The sequence below is a fragment of the Ambystoma mexicanum genome, chromosome 7q (assembly GCF_040938575.1).
Source record: "Ambystoma mexicanum isolate Mex_15411 chromosome 7q, UKY_AmexF1_1, whole genome shotgun sequence".
Taxonomy (NCBI): Eukaryota; Metazoa; Chordata; class Amphibia; order Caudata; family Ambystomatidae; genus Ambystoma; species Ambystoma mexicanum.
Genome location: NC_090941.1, coordinates 586721568 through 586742641, shown reverse-complemented (window position 1 = coordinate 586742641; position 21074 = coordinate 586721568).

Here is a 21074-nt window from a genome sequence, read left to right as displayed (position 1 = left end):
GCCGATAGATAGTAGCCACTGTAAGGGAATGGCTAGGAGAGAGAGAGTCGGCAGACAAGACACTCAAATGAGGAGTAGGTCTGCGTAGGAGTGACAGTGGCAGGAATCCACTCAGGGAACATAAGGGCCACACCCCCCCTGCACGGTTGGGCCTGGGCACGGAGAGGATCTTGTAACCATCAGGTAGGAGTGTGTCAAAGCTGGTGACAGAGCTGGCCGTGAACCATGTCTCAGTGAGACCGAGGACATCCAGGTCCAGTTCCTCAAGAAGGTGACAGATATCAGAGGAATGTTTGATGGCAGAGCGAGAGTTAAGAGTGGCAATGTGGAGAAGGTTGCCATCCTTGAAGGACTTCCGGGGAGGGGTACAGATCAGAGGTACGCCCTGCGGAGGTGTAAAAGAAGGAGGTGAAGAAGGAGCAAGAGAGGGGACAGGGAGGGAGGGTAGAGGCAAGGTAGCCGGGGACAGAGGAGGGGGGACAGCAGTAGAGGAAAGGAAGTTGATGAGGCGTGGGAAGCGTTTATCAAAGAGGTGAAGGTTGGCCTGAGGGCCTTGGACCAAGATCGTCCCATTAGCGTAGACATTAATGATGGCCTTAGAGGAGCGGAAGGGGGCCAAGAGGACATCCCAATGGGTGCCACCATTAATGGGAGAAGAGGAGAAAGGAGAGAGCACAGAGACCATATGAAGGGTCCATAGGTCAGGCGAAGGCACAAAAAAGAGGATGTCAGTAAGAGTGTCCTTGGAGCAGGCACTAGTGTAGGTGTCAGCGATAGGGAGGCCTGGGTTGGAGACCAGGATGTCCTTTTTAAACTTTTTCCTCCCAGATTTAGTGAGGAGAGCAGGATAGTCAATAGAGAAGCAGTTAGAGAAGATAGGCGAGATAGAGAGCGCCATGGAGTAGGAGGGAGTGGGGGGGAAGACAGACGATACGAAAGCACGAAGACAGGAAGTGAGCGGCAAGGCCAAGTTTACCACTTTTCAGAAAAACAACAGTAAATGCGTATTAGGTACACACAGTGGAGAGGCCACCTACGTTTGAGAAACCTGCGAGGGGAGAAAAACCCTAGTTTACCACATTTTAGAGAACAACAGTGTCAGGGGCACTTGAGTATTCATGGTCACTGTGTGTATGATCAACTGAGTGGATAATTGCTCTGTCCATTCTCTATGATGGAACCATTTCATACATTCCATCACCACCTCCATTAGAGCTGTCTTGTCGTGGTTGTCCCTCACCGCAAGATCACTTAGCCTGAGTTGCCATGCTGCTGTATGTTCCATTTCTTTGTCTAGGCGACATAGAAGTTGTGAGTTTAAAGTTTCAATATTCGATAGTTTTTCATTAATGTTGCTTAGTATTGCACCATTTGTGATTATTGCTTCATTAAGTGTTTCATATAACTTGGTAAAGGGAATTAGTGCCAACGAGGTAGCAGCTAATACATTATTATGTATTTGTATCGCCGCTGCTGTTGATAGATTTGGTTTAGTTGATCCATCTTTATTTTTGCCATCATGTGTGTTATTTGTGCATTTCTCCCTCTGACTAGTTTCAGTCGAGTCCCCCCCCCCCCGAGTGTTTTCTCCATGTCACTCATGCTTATGTTTAATCTTGCCTTGTTTTTAGATTTGTTTAATGGTTTGCGCAAGGTTGTTTTTGTTACTAGTGGTGAACTCATGCGAGCAGGGTGTGTGGGTACTCTGTCATAATGACTATGCGGCGTCATCAGCGCCGAGTCTTCAAGGCTGGAGCTTCTGTCTTTTTTTTTAGCTTTTGGTAGGCTTCAATTAATTTCGTCTTCATGAGCTCGAAATCTCCTTTTAATCTCTGCATTAGGCGAGCTTCTCACGCTGAAGGAACTTGTGTAGTTTCGATGTCGTAAAGCTTAAGAGTTCCCGGTCCCGTTTCTCTCCACTCGTTTGCATCAGGTGGTATGGGGCTTAAGTGCCTCCTCGCCCGGTTACTGGAGTCCTGTTCGAGCTTGTCATCTACACTTACTTGTCTTATGTGGGGTGAAAACACTGCACTTTCTTCTCCATCATGTCGCCATTTTGTTTTTGCTGCCATCGTCTTACCAAGTGCGTCAGTGGTTGTTAGATGGACTGCCCTATTTTTCGAACTCGTTGGCGGTTCTTGTGGTTCAAAAATTACTAAATCTGACATATCGTACTGACATCCTTGAATCTGATTTGTCCCGCGTTTGTTAGTCTTGCCGAACTCATGTAAACCTGCCTCTGCAGGTGCTGGTTGTAGAGCTCGGTTGGGACTTTTTTTCCTCGACTGAGACATCGCGGCTGAGGCTTCTAGTAGGTCTTTATCTGTTGAATCTTACGGGAAAAAAAAAACAAGATTTCCCTCTGCTCGCAGTCCCTTTTTGCTGGCATGACCTTTCTTCTTGGTGCATTAGGGACCGTTTCAAGTGGGTCACAACCGGAAATTGATTTTGCCTCGACCATGGTGAATGACGACTTCGCCAGCTCATGCGTCAGCATTCCGCTGCGCGGCGTGTTTACACTCAAATTCAAATTCGAGGCATTTGAGGCGTTTGCCACGTTCAAAGCCGTCTAGTTGCTTATGCTTTTTATTGCCATCTCGGATAATCCCAGTATCTCTACCTCGCCGGCCGCTTCACCCCTGCTTGCTTGTTCTACCGGGGTTAATGGCGACTGGGCGCCTCCTTGCAGTCTGATTAACGTTTGTCTAGCTTGTGGGGGCATACGCGAGGACATAGTTGTAGACTCCGGTTGACTTTCATGCAAGATTGTCAGGGGTTTTGCCATTAGATTCCCAGTTTGGGGCGAGTGAGATTCACCCCTATCTTCCTGAGATTTACGTGCCATAAGTAAAGAGTCTATGTGAATCACTCCTTGGAATTTGACCCAGTTGTTTTTTACTTTTAGACGGGTTTGTGGCCCAAGATCTTGCTTCGCCTACTCATCTCACCTGCTTCCTGCAGACTGCAGACTGAACTCCGCCGAACTCTGCGAGTGCTCCGCGCACGCCAAGGGGTTTTGTAAGCAGGTGGAGTCTTGGGGGTTAAAGGACCACACCACAATATTCACAGTAACAGTTTGTTCAGTAAAGTTGCTGCAGCTCCCCTCTCCCCTCTCCTCGACTGCAGACTGAACTCTGCCGAACTCGGCGGAGTTATACCAATTACAATTACACATTTATTATTCCCTATGAGATGTCACTAGTGATGTCATTGATAATGCCATTTTGCGTTTTTCTTATAATATTACATGTAAATATGTATATATTTCAAGTGGGCTAAACGGACTCGTTGTGTGTTTTTAGTGTTTGCAGAGTGACACAAGTATATCAAATTGCGTCTGCAAAATGATCGCAGTTTTTTTTCTTATACAGACATTAAAAAAGCACTGTTGCATGTCCAGTGATTATTGCTATCAATGCTAGTAGTGCTGGTAATGCGAAGCTTCCCTCGTAATTGCGCTTCTGTCTCTGGCATACATTGTGCACATACAATGTTTCTCCTGCCGCAAAGTCAATGCGAGCAAATCACAAGATTGTTTAATTTCATGCTTGTCATACTGTTTGTCACAGTGTGAAGGGAGAGAATAACACGTCAATGGTAAACCAATTAAATGTCTGCTACTTCGCCTTTTAGCAAATGATGATGGGCATTCCAGGGTATTTGAGTAGTTAGAATCTGGAATCACTGGAATTGTGATGGTCTGAAATGTACTGGCATAACCTACGTGGATATCTCCTTATGATTCTACTGCAGGGTCAGTGAAAGGTGAATGATCAGTGATCAGTAAATATTGTGTTATTGTGCACGATATATCAATGTTAGTCTCTGTGAGGTAAAGAAGTCTACACGGGTGGACCAGACTATCGGGGATCCTTGAGATGATTGGCTAGCTGCCACCTCCGAAAGCGCAGAGCAAATTACATGTCAAGCACGACGCCTCTGAAAGGGCTGATATTACATGGCCACTACCGTGGCTATGTAGTTATGGTTAAGTTGCTGTTTCCATAGGAAGAGCACTTTTTGGGCCGCTTATAACTTCGCTCCCCCTGGACGAATACTCACCAAACTTTGCAAAAAAAAGTATATAGCCCACTCTGAATTTTTTTGCAAAGTTTGGTGAGGATTCGTCCAGGGGGGGAAAAGTTATAGGGGGGTCCCAAATCTTTTTTTTTCCCCATAGACTGAATGGGAAAAAACTTTGCGCACGGCTACAGGCCGAACTGCTGGACGGATTTACACCAAATTTGCGGCAGGAGCAGCAGCCTGGTCTCGAAAGCGTGCTTTTACAAATTTTATGTAAATCCGTCCAGTAGTTTTTTTTAAAAATGACCAAAATGTAAGTCAAAAAAATTAGTGATATCTGTGTTCGCTTCGCGGACGGACTTCCCTGTTCGCTCTGCGGACAGCACCCCGATTGGCCCATGGCCTTGCGTCATGTCCGCGGACATGCAACGTGTTCGCTGATTGGAAGGCGAGGGGCGTGGAGCACGTCAGATTTTCTGTGGCGCCCGCCATCTTGTATTCGCCGTCGACCGCGTACAGCGCGGTGAAACATGGATAAAAAATTGTATTTAGTGCCGTGTGTTGGTGTGCAAGAGTGTTTGGGGAGCGTTGGGGGAGTATGAGATAGGTTCAATGTTTTGTTTTTTTATGTGCTAGACGTTTTTGTTGCGTTCGATTTGTCCGCGGAGAACAGGGCTGTTCTGACATTTTGTAAATAAACTAAATGGTGGGGTGTATAGAGGACGGAGTATGTGTCATTTTTGTTCGCAAGGAAGGTAAAAATGAGCTATGAACACTCGCGGTGTACTTAATTGTTCGTAAATACACAAACTGGGGGTGTCCTCAGAACGCTGTCCGTATTGTAATCTGTCTAGTTGAATGTGTTCTAAGAACACTTGCGGTGTCCCGAAATGGTTGCAATTACACAAAATGGGGGTGTTCTGAGAACGTTGTTTGTATTGTTCGTTGTCAGGGTGAAAGTGTTTTAAGACCACTCCTTTTGTCCTCTAATAGTACAATTTCCTATGGGCGTCAACCGACTTTTTGTCCACTAAAGAAACGATAAATCCGGCTGGTATGCGCCGACATTATGTGATAATCCTATGACTGGCGCTATTGACCTGGCTGACTTGCTTTTGCGACACTAAATCATATCTCCCGCCCCTAAACCTGATATTATCAAAGCATTCATATTCCCCTCGTCTCTCCGTGTCGTTACAGGGTGCGTCATCAAACGCGCCCAGTTCTCTGAAGTCCTAAGTGACTTTACACAGAACCCGGAAGACAACACATATTATGTCACAACACAGCGCGCCACAATTCGGAATATGAAACAGTGATTTAAAAGCAAACAGCAAGATTGTACATTTTGTAAAGTACATTTATTTGACATCAAATGTTTAGAGAATATTCAGCAATTTGCATTTGTCTTTGTTGTCGATCCGCAAAAGTTCATGTTCAGGCACGCGATGTTCCTTTGCGGTACAGAGGGTGTTAGATCGGCTTACAACTCAGTGCGCCACAATTCGGAATATGAAACTGTGGTTTAAAAGTAAACAGCAGGATTGTACATTTGGTAAAGTACATTTATTTCACATGAAATGTTTAGTGAATATTCAGCGATTTGCTATTGTCTCTGCTGTCGATCAGCAAAAGTTTATTTGGAGCCACGCGTTGTTCCTTTGCGGTAGATAGGCTGTTGGTTTATGATAAAAGCAGTAAATGGTCACTCTGATAATCGGAAGGTTGCTCCAACAACGAGCCATTAGACCACCCTATTGGTTGGTATGTTGTTTGTAGCCGCTACTACTGGGTAAGGGCATATTGGTCCTTGGCGATTGTCCCATAAAATGGTGAGGGTCATGAAGTTGCATATTTGGACCTGCACCTGTCAGTTGAAGACCCCATCCGCTGGAGTCTGTAAATCGTGACATAGGCAAAATGGGGCCACATACCTGTTTTAAAAAACATAAATTAGTCTCACCAGCCGATCTTCACTAAAAATCATCATTTTATTTATTAGGGCGTGAAACTATTTGCTATCGAAGATAGTGCAACGGAGTATGTTAAAAATAAAATAATAATATTATCCCATTCATATAGCGCTAAGAACCGTGAGGTATCTAAGCGGTGCTTATTATTAACCACGGTGTGTGGTGCTCATTTATAGACCACGGAATGATGAAAGGCTGAGTTTGGCCTTGCCGGGATTCGGACTTGTGTTAGCAAGCTGTGCACGGATGTCAAAGCGAGCGTTGTACTCGCTGTGCCACTTGACAGGCTACAGTGAAGTGGCACAGCGAGTAGAGCGCTTGACCGCCTATAGACCGGTTAAATTATTTCTATTAACCCACCATGTGTCGTCTGCCTTTTTCAGAGCCCTCTAAATGACAGGGGATCAATTCGGCGGTGATAGTGCGCGGTAGAAAACATTATGCCACTTTCCACGAACAAGTTCAACTTGAGCGGTCTTTAATGCTATGCTATTGTAATTATATTTGGTATAAAATAATCTAAAGGGTTACTTACAGTACAATTGCAATTTCCATTGTCTACGAGTGGTGCAGTCCCAAAATACGACTCCGCGTGTGCCAACGATCTTTCGCATAGTGATATAATATATAAAAGTGGTTTAGTTTCAGAAATTTCATCTTCATCTTCTCTCACGTTTTAGCAACACTCCTTCAAGAGAAGTCTTTCATCACAATCTCTGTCTGTCAAGGTCAAAACACAATACAACCTTATAGTCCGCTTCGTGAGTCTCTCCGGGGCCCGAGAAAAAAATGGAAGCAGCTGACCTTCACTGTGAATGAGCATAAATTCTTACTTTGCAACATTCTGTGTAAAGCCATCTGTAGAAGTTGGTTTTTGCACACCATGTTTGTATATTGTTTGCGTGATATTAAAAAAAGTTTGTTTAAGGGGCGTTATGGTTCTAAGTACAGCCGAAAGACCCCTGAAAATCGCAAGTTATGGAAAGCTATGAAAAATAACTCGCGCCACCACAGTGCACTGCTAAGACTAACACCCAGGACATCAAAGATGACATCGCAAATGTCATTGATGAAATCACTGATGACATCACATGTGTATGTACTTTTCATGGAATTTGTGTACTAGGGATTTTTATTATAATGTTGCGAAAAAAGTGTCAAGGATATTGCAATAAATATCATACCATTATTAGTGCTTTGAATGATGCATTGATATAAATAGCATTGTATTATGGGATTCTATCTAGTATACTGAGCTACTAATGGAGAAACATAGCATTGTGTGCAGAGTACAAGATGAAAGTATAATATTTGTAATGTTAATATGTTGAATAATGAAATGATAATTGTCCTGAAATGTTCGAAAATTGACAAAATGGGGGTTTTCTGAGGACGTTATTCGTATTGTGTGATTGCTTAGCTGTATGCAATGAGGGAATGGCACAGAGAGTAAAGTGGACGCCGTCCGCGGACACCGCAGCTGTTCGTGGACAGGGCGTGCTACATCCGGGTTTTTCCAGGAAATCCAACATGGAAAGAAGACAGTACGGATCAGCCAATCAGATGTCGAGGTTGTGGATTTGTGTTGAAAGAGACTTTGTGTGGTGAAGATGGCAGAAGTGGAGAAAGTCAGGGTGTTTGTGCTCGGAGATATGTTTGTGCATGGTTTACAGCAGTACGCTGAAAGCAGGCATGTTGCAAAGAACTTTGATGTGAAAGGAGTGGATGTGGTGTGGAGCACTGTGCCTGATTGCAATGTACAGGGAATTGTACAAGTTTGTGAGGATATGGCCACGATGAACAGTCTGCATGTGGTAGTTTTGCACTATGGTGCTTTCCATTTGGGCAAAGTCAGTGCCCCTACTTTGTTGGCTGATTTGGAACGCTTGGTTCAAGCCGTAATGAAGATCCTTCCAAATGCGAAAGTAATTTTTTCTGGATTACTACCTAGGGCAATATGGGACAATAGTTCAGTTTTTTGTCCTCAGCAAAACATTGCTAGGTGTGTCATCAACCGAGGCATGTGTGCCTTCATGCTTAGAGCTGGTATGTTCTTCTGTAACAAAGAGAATATTGATGCCAGTAATGCTGTTAATTTTAAAGAAGATGGCATTTCTTTATCTTTTACGGCAAATGCCTTTCTATTTTGGAATGTAAGGGTTGCTTTGGAGAAGGTTATGTGAAGATTTTAGGAGTAAAGTAAGAAAAAAAAAACAAGAAAAAAATACAAAATAACAGGTGTCTGTCAAGCATCTGTAAAAAAAAAAACGGCTGTTTTCAGAGCCAACTTCAAAGGGGAAATGGGGCACACTATTTAAATTTACATTCACCACGCTCAGATTTTTGATGTGTCCGCGGACATGGCGGTAATCCGCGGACATGAAAATCACTACGAGGGGGTTAGTATGTTCTATGTTACATGTATATGAAGTCAGGGATATTATGGTTAAGTTGTGCTACTAAAAACCTATGAAATTCAGTGAAAAAACTTTGTTAAAAGGACGTTATGGTTAAGTTGCGCTACTAAAAACCTATGAAATTCAGTAAAAAAAACTTTGTTAAAGGGACGTTATGGTTAAGTTGCGCTACTAAAAACCTATGAAATTCAGTGAAAAAACTTTGTTAAAGGGATGTTATGGTTCAAAGTAAAACCGAAAACCTCCTGAAATTCGGCAGTTATGGTAACATAAGCAAACATAACTCACGCCACTGTGCACTGCTAACACTAACACCCAGGACATCAAAGATCACATCACAAATGTCATTGATGACATCACTGATGACATCACATGGCTGGCTCTCCCTTTTTATCCTTTACTGACATATCAAAGCCACATAGTTTTCTTCAGTAACAGTCAGGAAGTAAAAATTGAAAAGGTACTATATTTGTAGACTCAGGGTCAAGTCACATCATATGAAACATATTCATAGCGGAAGACACAGACTTGAAAGAGAGCAATCCTTTCTGTGCATGAAGATAATCATTAAGGTTATCAGCACTTTCTCATAGTTTTATTTTTATTACTCTACCTTCCCTGTATATGCTCATATTTGTATACATTATACTCACTCTCCTTTCCTTTGGGTGCAGTCACATCATGTGATACACATACATTTGGTAAGTAGCAGCTTTGAAACAGAGCAATAGTTTCTCTGCATAAAGACAATCAGTTAGGTTATGAACTCTTTCTACTACTATTTCTGCTTTTTTGTTTACTTCACTGTCTCTGTATATACTCATATTTGTATGTGTTGTTGTCTCTTTGTGTTTTGTCTGTAATAATTATGTATTAAGTGGGTTTTATTATCTACTTATTACATGTTTCACAGTACGCAAAACTCTAATAAGAAAGCAGTTATCATTTCAGTATTCAACATGTCAAGATTATGAATATGGCACCTTCATCATGTATGCTGCACACACTGCCTATGTTTCTGCATGAGTAGCTTAGTATACTGGATAGAACTTCATAATAGAATGCTATTTATATCAATGCATTGCTTAATGCACTAATTAGCTCATGATATTTATCCCAATGATCCTTGACAGTTTTTGGTCAACATTATAAGAATCCCTCCTACAGAGTTTTCATGAAAAGTAAATGCACATGTGATGTCATCAGTGATGTCATCAATGACATTTGTGATGTCATCTTTGATGTCCTGGGTGTTAGTGTTAGCAGTGCACAGTGGCGCGAGATATGGTTGTTTATGTTACCATAACTGCCGAATTTCAGGGGTTTTTCGGTTTTACTTTGAACCATAACGTCCCTTTAACAAAGTTTTTTCACTGAATATATATATATATATATATATATATATATATATATATATATATACATGCCAATTAGTGCGTCACATGGGTAATGGCCCAAAATGTCGCCTCATAATTCATACGGCTGAAATTCCGCCTAACACCCCCCTTTACACAACATATATTTGTGGGGGTGGGTATGCAATATTAGATTAATATGGGGCTGCTGCGGGGTCCCCCGATGTATATGTGGTGTAAAGGGGCTTAAAACAAAACAAACAAAAAAGTCGGCATTTTCGGATGTCGGAATTATGTGGGTCACAGTGATCACATAGATCCCTTCACATGTGATTTTTTCTTACCTGATCCCTAACTCATATTTGAGGCACAAAGGCACTGCTCAGTCTCCAGATATGCAGTATTCAGAGGAAGGCGGGCCCATTCCAAGATGAGTACTCACTCACTCTCAGTAAACAGCTGAAGGGATGCGCCTGAGCGTGTTGTGGTGTGATTGGCTATGCTGACTGCTCTCACACATCGGATGCACAGGCATGGCCTACATCCATTGTCTCAGGTACTTCCACCTCCGATATCCTCCTTCTATTCATCCATTTTCTGCATTATCATCTTTGCATGCATTTCCTAAAGCTCTCTATTAGATGTCTTAAAGGCCAATGTGACACTGATTCCCAGTACCTGCAAGCTGTGGTTGTTTGAAGGAGATTGTTTCACTATAAACCTCCTCTCTCTGGAACTCACTTCCATCATGCCACCTGCTCGGCCAGAACATTTGATGGATGAAAGGGACCTCTTAAGTTCAGCACTTTCTCCCATGCACTGGATATGTAGGTCACAGTTCTCTTCTCTAGACTCGAAGGCTGTTTTCCTTGTAGCTAAAAGTATCTTATATTTCTCAAAGTCCCATGGACATACATGAGCCAAGAGGATGGTGCAGCAAAACGTCTAAACCATTCTGATTGGATGGCATAAAGAGAAAAGCCCATTAGGCTATGTGGCTATGAAGTTAGTCTCTGCCAGGTGCACAGGCACACCCAAAGACATGTGAAACGACGCCTATGAAGGTGGGGGTTTTCTCACCTGAGGGCCAGATCATGTCCTGGTGTGTAGACTAGAAAGGTCCATTGTAGGTGCCGGTTGCATGACGTGGGTTGCTTGATCGGAATTGTACAGGTCCCACGTGATGCTGTTAAGCCATGCCCTTTAGGACTTGAGGATGATATGTTATATGATGATATAGCTCATGGTTAATGTAACTGAACACATTTATCTTACTGACATTCTACGAGCGATTTGAAAGCAGGGCTACCAGTGAATGTTGGTGTTTCTTCTTAGGTTGCACTAAATGCCTGGTTTATTTCACTTACACTAGCAGCATGCGCAGACCCTGCAGGGAAGATGGGAGGAATTAAGATCTGGGGAGGAGTAAAATATGGGAGATGGGGAATGAAATACAAAACAAGGATGGTAAAAAAAAGAGAAAGGAGAAGAAAATAAGAGCTAAAGGAATAAGGAATAAGTGAGAATGGAGCTGAGGGTGGAGCCAAATACAGAAAGGAACCTGATGTGAAACCTTATACAGAAAATGAATAGAAGGGTGGCAAAATAAGCGTTACACAGGAATGTCATTTTCAGGGGAGGATCAGAACTGACATGTTGGAACAGAATTGTGAGATGTGTGAGAACCTTGATTTCCTAGGCAAAACCAGAGGATAAGGAAAAGGGAAGGTTGCAGTCAACAGAAACGAGTATCCCAGACTGAGTGTTGCGTAGCAATTCCAAATGTATACGCATGCGCGAGTCGCATCGAGGCTCGCGCATGCGCAGAGAATATTAAAGGCGGTGCGCCGGCAGTTCGCGCCGGTGACCGGAGCAGACACACGTCTCCGGCGTCCACTCTCTGTATGCCTGCATGCATGCGTGTGTGTCTGTGCGAGCGAGGCCCCGGCACGTCCCAAGGCCCATAACACTGGCGACGAGGGCGGCACAGAGCCATCCTCTGCTCCGACGGCATCGGAGTGAAGGAACGCTGCTGCGTGTGTATTGATCGGATGCACACGGACCCACGCGCACGTCCGGCGGCCATTTTCTTTTCTTCTTCTCTACACGCGGAGTGCAGTGGTTGCGGCCCGAGAGGGTGCTCGTGCGCCATCTGCCTCCGGCACTGCTCCAGAGAAATTGTTGGAACCACCACAGCCCAGACACCACAGGGTTGTGGTAAAGACAAGAAAGAGAGTGTGATTGCACTCTGAAGACCACCAGTTACCTTGGCTCCTACCAGACAAGGACCACTGTGAGTACACTATGGGGGAAGAAGGAGAGGAAGAAGAAAATACTGTCGCCCCAATACCTCGCAGAATGCACAGTTCTCTAGCTCCTATATTGGAATTTGACACCACAGGCCCCCCATCCAAGTTAGGACCGAAGTGGATCACATGGGTTAAGAAGCTGGAAATGTTTTTTAGAGCCTCGGGGGAAACGGAAGATGAGGCGAAGATTGCCATCATGGTCTATTCTGCAGGGACCGAGGTTCAACGCATTTATGACACTCTCAATAATCCAGCAGCGAATTATGATGCGGTCAAGCAAGCCTTCCGTGACCACTTCCTTCCTATGGCGAATGTTGACTTAGACAGGTTTGTCATGGGTGCGGAGAAACAATTGGAAGAGGAATCACTGGACCAGTTTTGCGCTCATCTGAGACAACTAGCGAGCTCCTGCAGATGGGTTAAAGAGGAAGAAATGGTTCGTAACCAACTGCTGCAAGGTTGCTGCTCAGGTAAACTGAGGAGACAAGTGCTAAGAGAGCCCGGACTGACTCTGCAGCAGATTCTGGACATGGGGAGAGCGTACGAACTGGCGGAGGCAAGAGGGGTGAAAATGGACGCTGCTACACACTCCAGGAAGGAGGAAGAAGCATACGCTATAGGACGCTCAGCCATGGGGAAGGCAAGATGGACACCAAAGAGAAGTGAAGGGCCCACAACGCAAGGGAATGTCTCATCGTGTTCATACTGTGGATACGATCTGCCGCATGCGGGAGAGTGCCCAGCAAAGTCAAGGACCTGTGGTCGATGCAGCACACCGGGACACTATGCAAGAGTGTGCAGGGCAACAACGCCAGTTACGGTTTTGAGAGGGCCAGAGAGAGTCCGCAGGGGTGTCGCTGGAAGAGTAAGGGGCGTGTCCTCTGTCGAACAAGGCATGCAAGATCTCAATATCGCGGAAGAGGAGGAGGAAGATGAAGAAATATTTTTCATCTCAAGCATTGCGCAAGGCCCTGGGGACCGTCGACAACCCAAATGCACCGTCAACATTAGCAAAATGCCAACTCCGGTCCTCATAGATACTGGGGCGTCCGTCTGCATACTTGCAACAAAACATTACAATGCTCTTCCTGGCCCACCAAGGCTGACGAATTCCACAGCGCGAATCTACGCATTCGGAGGGGACACACCTCTTCCCATCCAAGGAGTGTTTGTGGCCCCGGTCTCTCATGGTCAAAACAGAATAAAGGCAAGGTTTTTCGTCACCAGCGTAAGCCCACACTCCCTCCTAAGCTGTGCCGCGTCAGAAGCGCTCAACATTGTACACAGCGTTTTGAGAGGATATTCACTGGCATCGGAAAGCTCAAGGCAGAGCCCATACGGTTGCACATAGATGAGTCCGTGAGGCCGACTGCGCTTAAAAATCGGCGTATCCCTTTTCATCTCAGGGAACAAGTGGTGAAAGAACTACAGTAACTGGTGGACAAGGACATTATCGAGAGGGAAGATGGACCCACTCCCTGGGTCTCCCCAATTGTGGTGGCCCCGAAGCCGAAACAACCAGGGGCAGAACGCATCTGCGTAGATATGAGGCTGCCCAATGTAGCGATCAAACGAGAACGCCATCTCACACCAACCCTAGATGACATCGTAGGAGAGCTCCAGGGAGCCAGGGTCTTCTTGAAGCTAGACCTGAGGTCAGGCTACCACCAGTTGGAACTCCACCCTGAGTCCAGGTATATTACCACCTTTACGACCAATGAGGGGTTGTATCAATACAAAAGACTTAGCTTCGGGATCTCGTCCGCAGCAGAGGTCTTTCAGAATGCCATCAGGGGGGCACTATCAGGACTAAAAGGGGTCATCAACATGTCAGATGACATCCTAGTGTTTGCAAAATCAGAAGCGGAACACCTGAAGCGCCTCGAGCATACCCTGGAGGGACTGTGCAGTGTCGGTTTAACCCTACATAAGGAGAAATGCGAATTTCTGAAGGACAGGCTTGAATTTTTCAGATTTATATTTCATGCTGGAGGGATTTCCCCGGATCCGGAGAAGGTGAAAGACATCAGAGATGCATCCCCACCAGCGTCCCCAGCTGAAGTAAGAAGTTTCTTAGGGATGGTCAATTATTGTGGCCGCTTTATCCGAGATCTAGCCTCCCTATCGGAACCACTGAGGGCGCTCACCAGAAATGATGTGGCGTGGACATGGACAGGGAAGGAACAAAGAGCGTTCACCGCCATTAAAAATGCCCTATCGGAGCAAGAAACAATGGCATACTTCCACCCCGGTCGCGAGTCAGAGATCGTAGTCGATGCTAGCCCGGTAGGGCTGGGAGCAGTCCTCATGCAAGCAGACCAGTAAGGGACCATGAGGCCCATCGCCTATGCCAGCAAGGCCCTGACCGACACGGAGAGGCGTTACTCCCAAATAGAGCAAGAAGCCTTGGCCATACTGTGGGGGTGTAAACATTTCAGAATATACATTCTAGGGAAGCCAGTTGTGGTGGTGACTGACCACAAACCCCTCATCCCCACACTGTCTGGAACATCATCCAAACCACCACCGCGCATAGAAAGGTGGATGTTGGCCCTCATGGAATATGGGGTCAAATTGCTATATCGACCAGGGACACACAACCCGGCAGATTACCTGTCGCGCCATCTGGGCACCGGGAGGCCCAGGGACTCACTGGAGGTGGCGGACTGCATGGAAGCCCTACATCTAGTTGTGGAGGCAGCACTGCCTGTAGCCCTGATGCGTCAGGAAATTGCAGATGAGTCCAATAACAACAAAGCGTTCCGGAAAATAAAAGATGCGTTAGACACAGGGGAATGGCGGGAGGTCCTCCTTGACAACTCCTGAAGGACCGCCGAAGCTCAAAGAGATCTACAAGCACTCTGGAAGGCACGTTGAAGTGGGAGAATGGAAGAACAGGCTCCCGCCCTTCCCCTCTCGCGCCTGGCCTAGAGGATCACGGCCTAGACACCCGCCACGAGAGGAGTTTGCCTATCTACCAGACGACCAAATACCCTGGTACAGGAACATACGGATGTGCCCATCTACCTGCCCAGCAGCCCGCCCTGTCCATGCCGACACCTGCGGCACGGATCAACTCGACTAAACCTACACGTCGTTAGAGATGCCATGACGACCTAGCCAGCGGTCAGCACACCTGTGCAAACATGCACACCGGACACTCCCACACCAATCCACACAAAGAATATATTCAGTGCTATGACGTAGGCGACAAACATACTCACGGACGTGCATCTTTATTATTTTCCACATAGGCTCTCAAAATGCAGAAACGCAAGACGCATCATGAACTTATCTAAAAAAGCTTGCTCACGCTTCTTCTAAGAACCATGTACCATAATGAAGAATATAACGGAGACACGATACTGAGGATAGAGCAATATGATACCGTAACCTAAAGCACTCTGCATCAAGCGGTTCCACCTATGCACCAGGCCCAAGTAGGCCGCAAGCAAAAGCTTCCATGAACATTGAATGAGCAAGAACTGGGTTGCTGACCCTGCAGAATGAGCCCGGCGAAAGCACACCGCCAAGGGCACGATGTTGCAATCTCGCACGCTGCAAGCCAGCGTCAAGGTCGCACCTGCAAGATAAACCAGGCACACAGTAGGAAAAACAATATTAATTGTGTTGAATTTTGCCTCAAACACGGCCCCACCTCACGTGACAAAGCCAAACCTGACAAGATGCCAAGCCCAGGAGGAAGGAGACGCCTGAATCCCACGTTTCAAGACACAGGCAGATACAATTAAAAGACTCATTGGACATCTGCAGCAGTGCGAGTAGTCAACCTCCCAACATATGAATAAATCCTCACATTGTTTACACCTACCCATATTAAAACATTGTTGCAAATTACAGGTGCACCGCGAGCTGGGAACAGCGATAGTCCCAGACTGGGAGGCTCGTGAGCGGACCAATCAGAACATGGGGCTCCTATCACTGACGCCATTAACATTGACCAATCCTCAGAGGTCTTCATGTAACAATTTTCATGTATCAAATTGAAGGGACAGCCCAGGTATACCACCTTACTAACCCTCAACCACTAATACCGTTCTCTATATGCATGCTATACTAACCCTACCACTCGAGTAACCAATCCAGAGTGGAGATAGGTTTTTTGCTAAACTTTCCAAGTGATGCAAGTAGCGTGTCATACTAAGGTAAAAAGGGCCTGCGAGCCCCACGATTGTGTGTGTGTCAGGACGGACACGTACGCTCCTTGACCCATCCCTGCCGTTTTGTCTAATAAACAGCAGAGTCACCTTGCTTCTTGCGTGTGTCTCATACTCTATCTCTTTTGGGATATACGGGAGGAGTTGGGGCCTCCCTGCCCGGAGGTCTGCGGACGGCCCGGCCGACCCCGGCAGAATTCCCCCCGACAAGTTGGAGGCACTGCTGAGATCTGTTTAAGATCTGCTTTTTTATTTTTACTTTTTTTCCAGGTAATCCCGTTGCGAGGAGGCCCGGCGGCGCGGCCCCCTCTGCCGTTGCCCCCTTCTGAGGACTACAGGACCATCGCGGAACTGTGAGAAGACCTGACAGCGCAATCTGGATATTGGCCTTCGGGAGCCGGTTGTGAAGTATCCCGCCCGCGGTTGGCGAGTGTCCAGACGTGGTCCAGACGAGGGGAGGTGGCGAGCCGCTTGGAGGGGTGCACGCAGTCGAGCGGCCCCGCATCAAGAGAACTTGGTGAGCATGCCACGCACAACAAGCAATGTGAAATTGTGAGGGAGGAGGGAGGAATTAAATACGGGAGGTGGGAGGTGTTGCACAGGTGCGCGGCGAAGGTTTGACAATTTAGTGTTGGCAATGAAATGAATGGTAGCCGAACGAGTGCGAGAGCAGTCGGCTACGTTGCGCGAGAGAGGGGGGTGGAGCACGAAAACATCACGTGCGGCCGCTCGTAGACACTGATTGGCCTAGGTCGCGACTACGTGTAAGGGTGTGTGTGTGTGTGGTTTCCTACGATTTGGCATTTATTGATCAATGAGTAGATGAGGATCCCTATTGTTCGAGCAAGAAACTCGATAGGTAGATGACGTTTCCCTGTAGGCGGTAGCTAGTTAGTTGCCCAATACGGAAGATAAATGGCTGGTTAAGCCCTCCTGTCGAGGGGCGTATCACACGCGAGGCGACGCAGCGTGCGCAGTCCGATTATATTATTGATTACCTTGTTCCAGGAGTGACAGGAAGACAGCTGTGAGGTTAACGGGGGTAGATTGCAAGTGTATTTTGAACTTAAAGAATATATGAAGAACTTACCAGTAGCTCGAAGAGGTCGGTGACGTCACCAGTAGGGTTTTCATAGGATATCCCGAGCACAAGGCATCTTTCTTTCTGAGAGTGGTGGGGAAGAGAACTGTGGTAAGGGAGTGGAAACGGAGATAAACGGTAATTAGTTGATCGGGGAAAGGCGAAACGGGGTACGTGGCTGCGCACGGAGAACGCCGGCCACGGCAAGTGTAGAAGAAGGAGGAGGAGCAAGTGAAAATAGGACGACTGTATAAGAACGTCATAAGGGGTACGCAGCCACAGGGGGCTACGTGCGCCTCGGCCGCAGGGGGCCGTAAGGGTGTCGTGTAAAGGAAGAAAGACAGAAGAAAATATACAAATGTAAATACTATATTTTTATAATTTTCCTTAGCGGACTATCGCAAGTCCCCAAACTTACGGGGCCAGGTAACGATATAAGGCTGTATATTGTAAACTGCTAGTGAGATAACCGCTACCAAATAGGGGAAGGGTAACAAGTGGAGCGCTACTATGTCACACAGGACAGGATCGGGAGGGTGGGGGAACACCCTCACTACCCCACTACAACACATATGTACCACACTGTCACCCCATAGGGAGAAACTGATCAAGTATAGCATAGAATGGACACAGGGGACAGACAACAAAATGATAACACCATGGCCGCCTAATGGTAGCTTCGATCCATATACCCAACATTCACTATTAAACCATTTGCATAATACATACAAAGGGAAGAAGTTGACAAACCACGTGGAGGTGTTTAACTTATGGAGGATGTTCCAGGGGTCCCGACCAGGACCAAATGGAATGTTCACTGTGGGGGAAATACCGGAAGAAAAAGAGATTAAGGAGGAAGGAGAGGATGGGAAAACTGGGAGGGAAGACCCAAAGAACACGGGGAACGGACAAGAGGGAGGAGAAAAGAATAATAAATCAAATGAAATAAAAAAGGAACCGAGCAACGATATACCCCTCGTAAAGGTAGTGAAAACAGAGGGAGAGGGGTTGTACCCTTTAAGAGAATTAGGAGAAATAGGAAGAGGACAGTTAAGGGCGGCTGAGGGGTACTCGAACCCGGCATACAGCCCTCCACCATATGTGGCTCATAGGAAGATGCCAGCAGGGGAGGGGAGGACTGGAGAAGAACAAACTGTGGAAATAGGAAATGATGAGTGGGTAGCTGCGCAGATATTATTAAAATTACGAGGTTCATTAACAGGAGAAGAGAAGGAGGTAGTAAGGAAAACAGACGAGGATAATACCAGGGAGAGTGGAATGAGAGGGGAAGAGCTGTTACGACAAAAGGAAGAGATTTTGGAGGAACGACTAGCAGAGTTAAGGGATGAGCAGAATGAACTGATCAAACAGCTCGAGAGGGAGGAAAGAGGGAGAGCGAGGGAAAGAAAAGAAGGTAAGAACGAATTGGAAAAAATAAGGGAACGAACTGAGGAGCAAAGGAGAGAAGCTGAAAGGGTAAAAGCAGCAGCAGAAAGGGTATCAAGAGCAGTGCTGCGAGAGAGGAAAAGGGAAGAAGAAGAGAAAGAAAGAGAAATGGCAATGTGGAAGAAGAGATTACTATCAGAAACGACTAAGAAATACGAAGAAGGGAGGGTGATAGAGAGTATATTAGAAAGGGAGAGGGTGAGATGGGAAAGGAAGAAAGAGGATGAAAGGATATTGGAAAAGGTGAGTAGTGAAGTAATGGAGGAATTAAAAAGGAAAAGGGAAAATGGTAGGGAGATGGAGGAGAGAAATGAAGGAGAAAGAGAAGATAGGAGAAGGGAGAGTGAAGTAAGGGGGGATGTATATAGGGACACAGAAGTAGCAACAACATCAGCGCAAAGGGGGGTGGTTGGTAAAGGAGGAAAGGGAGAACAGGACCTGATAGACTTAAAAACAGTAACAATCAAGGGAAAAAAGACAGAGTGGGGGCTGCCGTTTATGAATGACTTTTGTAGTGAGGAAGAAGAAGGAGTGGAGAAGGAAGGAAGAAACAGTGAAAGGGAAAGCCTAGATAAGCTATACATCACCCGGACCAACACAGACTCACCATGGATCCGTAGGAGAAAGGATGAACTGGAGAGAAGTGAGGAGGAAGAGCAAGGAATAGCGGAAAGATAGACACATGAGGCCGCACCGTCCACATCACGCCCTCTCCCACCCCATCCTACATGCTCAACCACCTCACGCTCATTACGTACAATAAAACTTGCGCCCTTCACAGACGAACTGACACCCTATGCATATCGGCTTAGAGACCTCCCTAGACGCAGGCAGGAAGGACGAATACACACGCCCACATTAAATACAGGAAATGATGGAAGAAGGGGACAGGATGGAGAAGAAAGAGTTACGAGCAGGGGAAATACGGATGAAATTGTTGATGTAGAAGAGAGGGAAGAAGAGGAAGTGTGTGAGGACTCGATTCTATGGAACACAAAGGGTAAAACGAGACATAACTTAATGCCACTTCTGGAGAGGGGAGGAGTTAGACCACAGTACGTCCCTTGGAAGCATACAGACAAAGAGAATATAAAGTGCAGGCTCCCATCACTAAGTGGAGGTTCGGGTAAATGGATATATGAAATGGAAAAACACACCGCAGGACAGAAACTGGCAGTGGGAGATGTAAAGGGCCTTCTAATATCGATATTAGGGGATGCAGCGGATGACATTTGGAAGAGAGCGGGATTCCCTGGGGTAACAATAGCAAACACATCGCATGATGGGGCACCATTCGCAAACTGCAGACATGCACTGTGGCAGGCATTGAGGGTACAGTACCCAGACACATCAGACATAGGAGCAATTACCTCACGCAAGATACGTGAGAACTAAGATCCTGTTGATTATATCCAGGAAATCCAAGAGAAGTGGGGCATGGAAACTAGAGAACAATGGGACAAAACACCAGCAATATTTTATTATATACTAGTACAAGGGCTCCCAGAAGGAGTTCAGAAACAACTGAAGAAAGTAGTGGGAATGGAAGCAAAAGCGTGGCCAGAAATACAACTGACAATAGTGCACCATTGCAGGACATGGCAAGGAAAAATGAAACAAAAGGAAGAGGACAGGAAAACGGAAGAGGCTAAATTAGTACAGAAAAAACTTACTAAATACACAATGGAAGGGGCACTAATAACTACGCCTACAACAATGACCCAAAGCCCCACACAAGTAGTGGCCGCACAAGGTCCCTCCCAAATACCACCCTCACAGACTATAACACAACAGGTGCCGCCACTCCAACCATACACGACCAACATGGGAGGAGGATACTCAATGCCAGGAGCTGGGTATTATAATTACAAAAGGGGAAGAGGAGGAATTATGAGAGGGAGAGGATACGGATATAACACACAACAGCAGGTGGGAGGACTTAGAAATTCCTACCCCACAGGGCAACCAGTATACCAGGACAACACAGGGAGCTTTCCATGGCAGAGTAGGGAACCACCGGTGTGTTGGAGTTGTGGATTATTAGGGCACATGTCACGCACATGTAGAGTAAGACCAGGAACACCATCATGGAGTGAACAGGGACAACCAAGGCCCACACAGGAACAGCAGGGCATACAGCAACAGCAGACATTGCAACAGGGAAATGAACAGCAACAACTAATAACACAACAACAGCCACGGACATATTCACTGCCACAACAACAGGTAGCGATAACACAACAACCCCAAGCACAACAAACACAACTGGGTAGGGTGACGGTCCTGGGACAC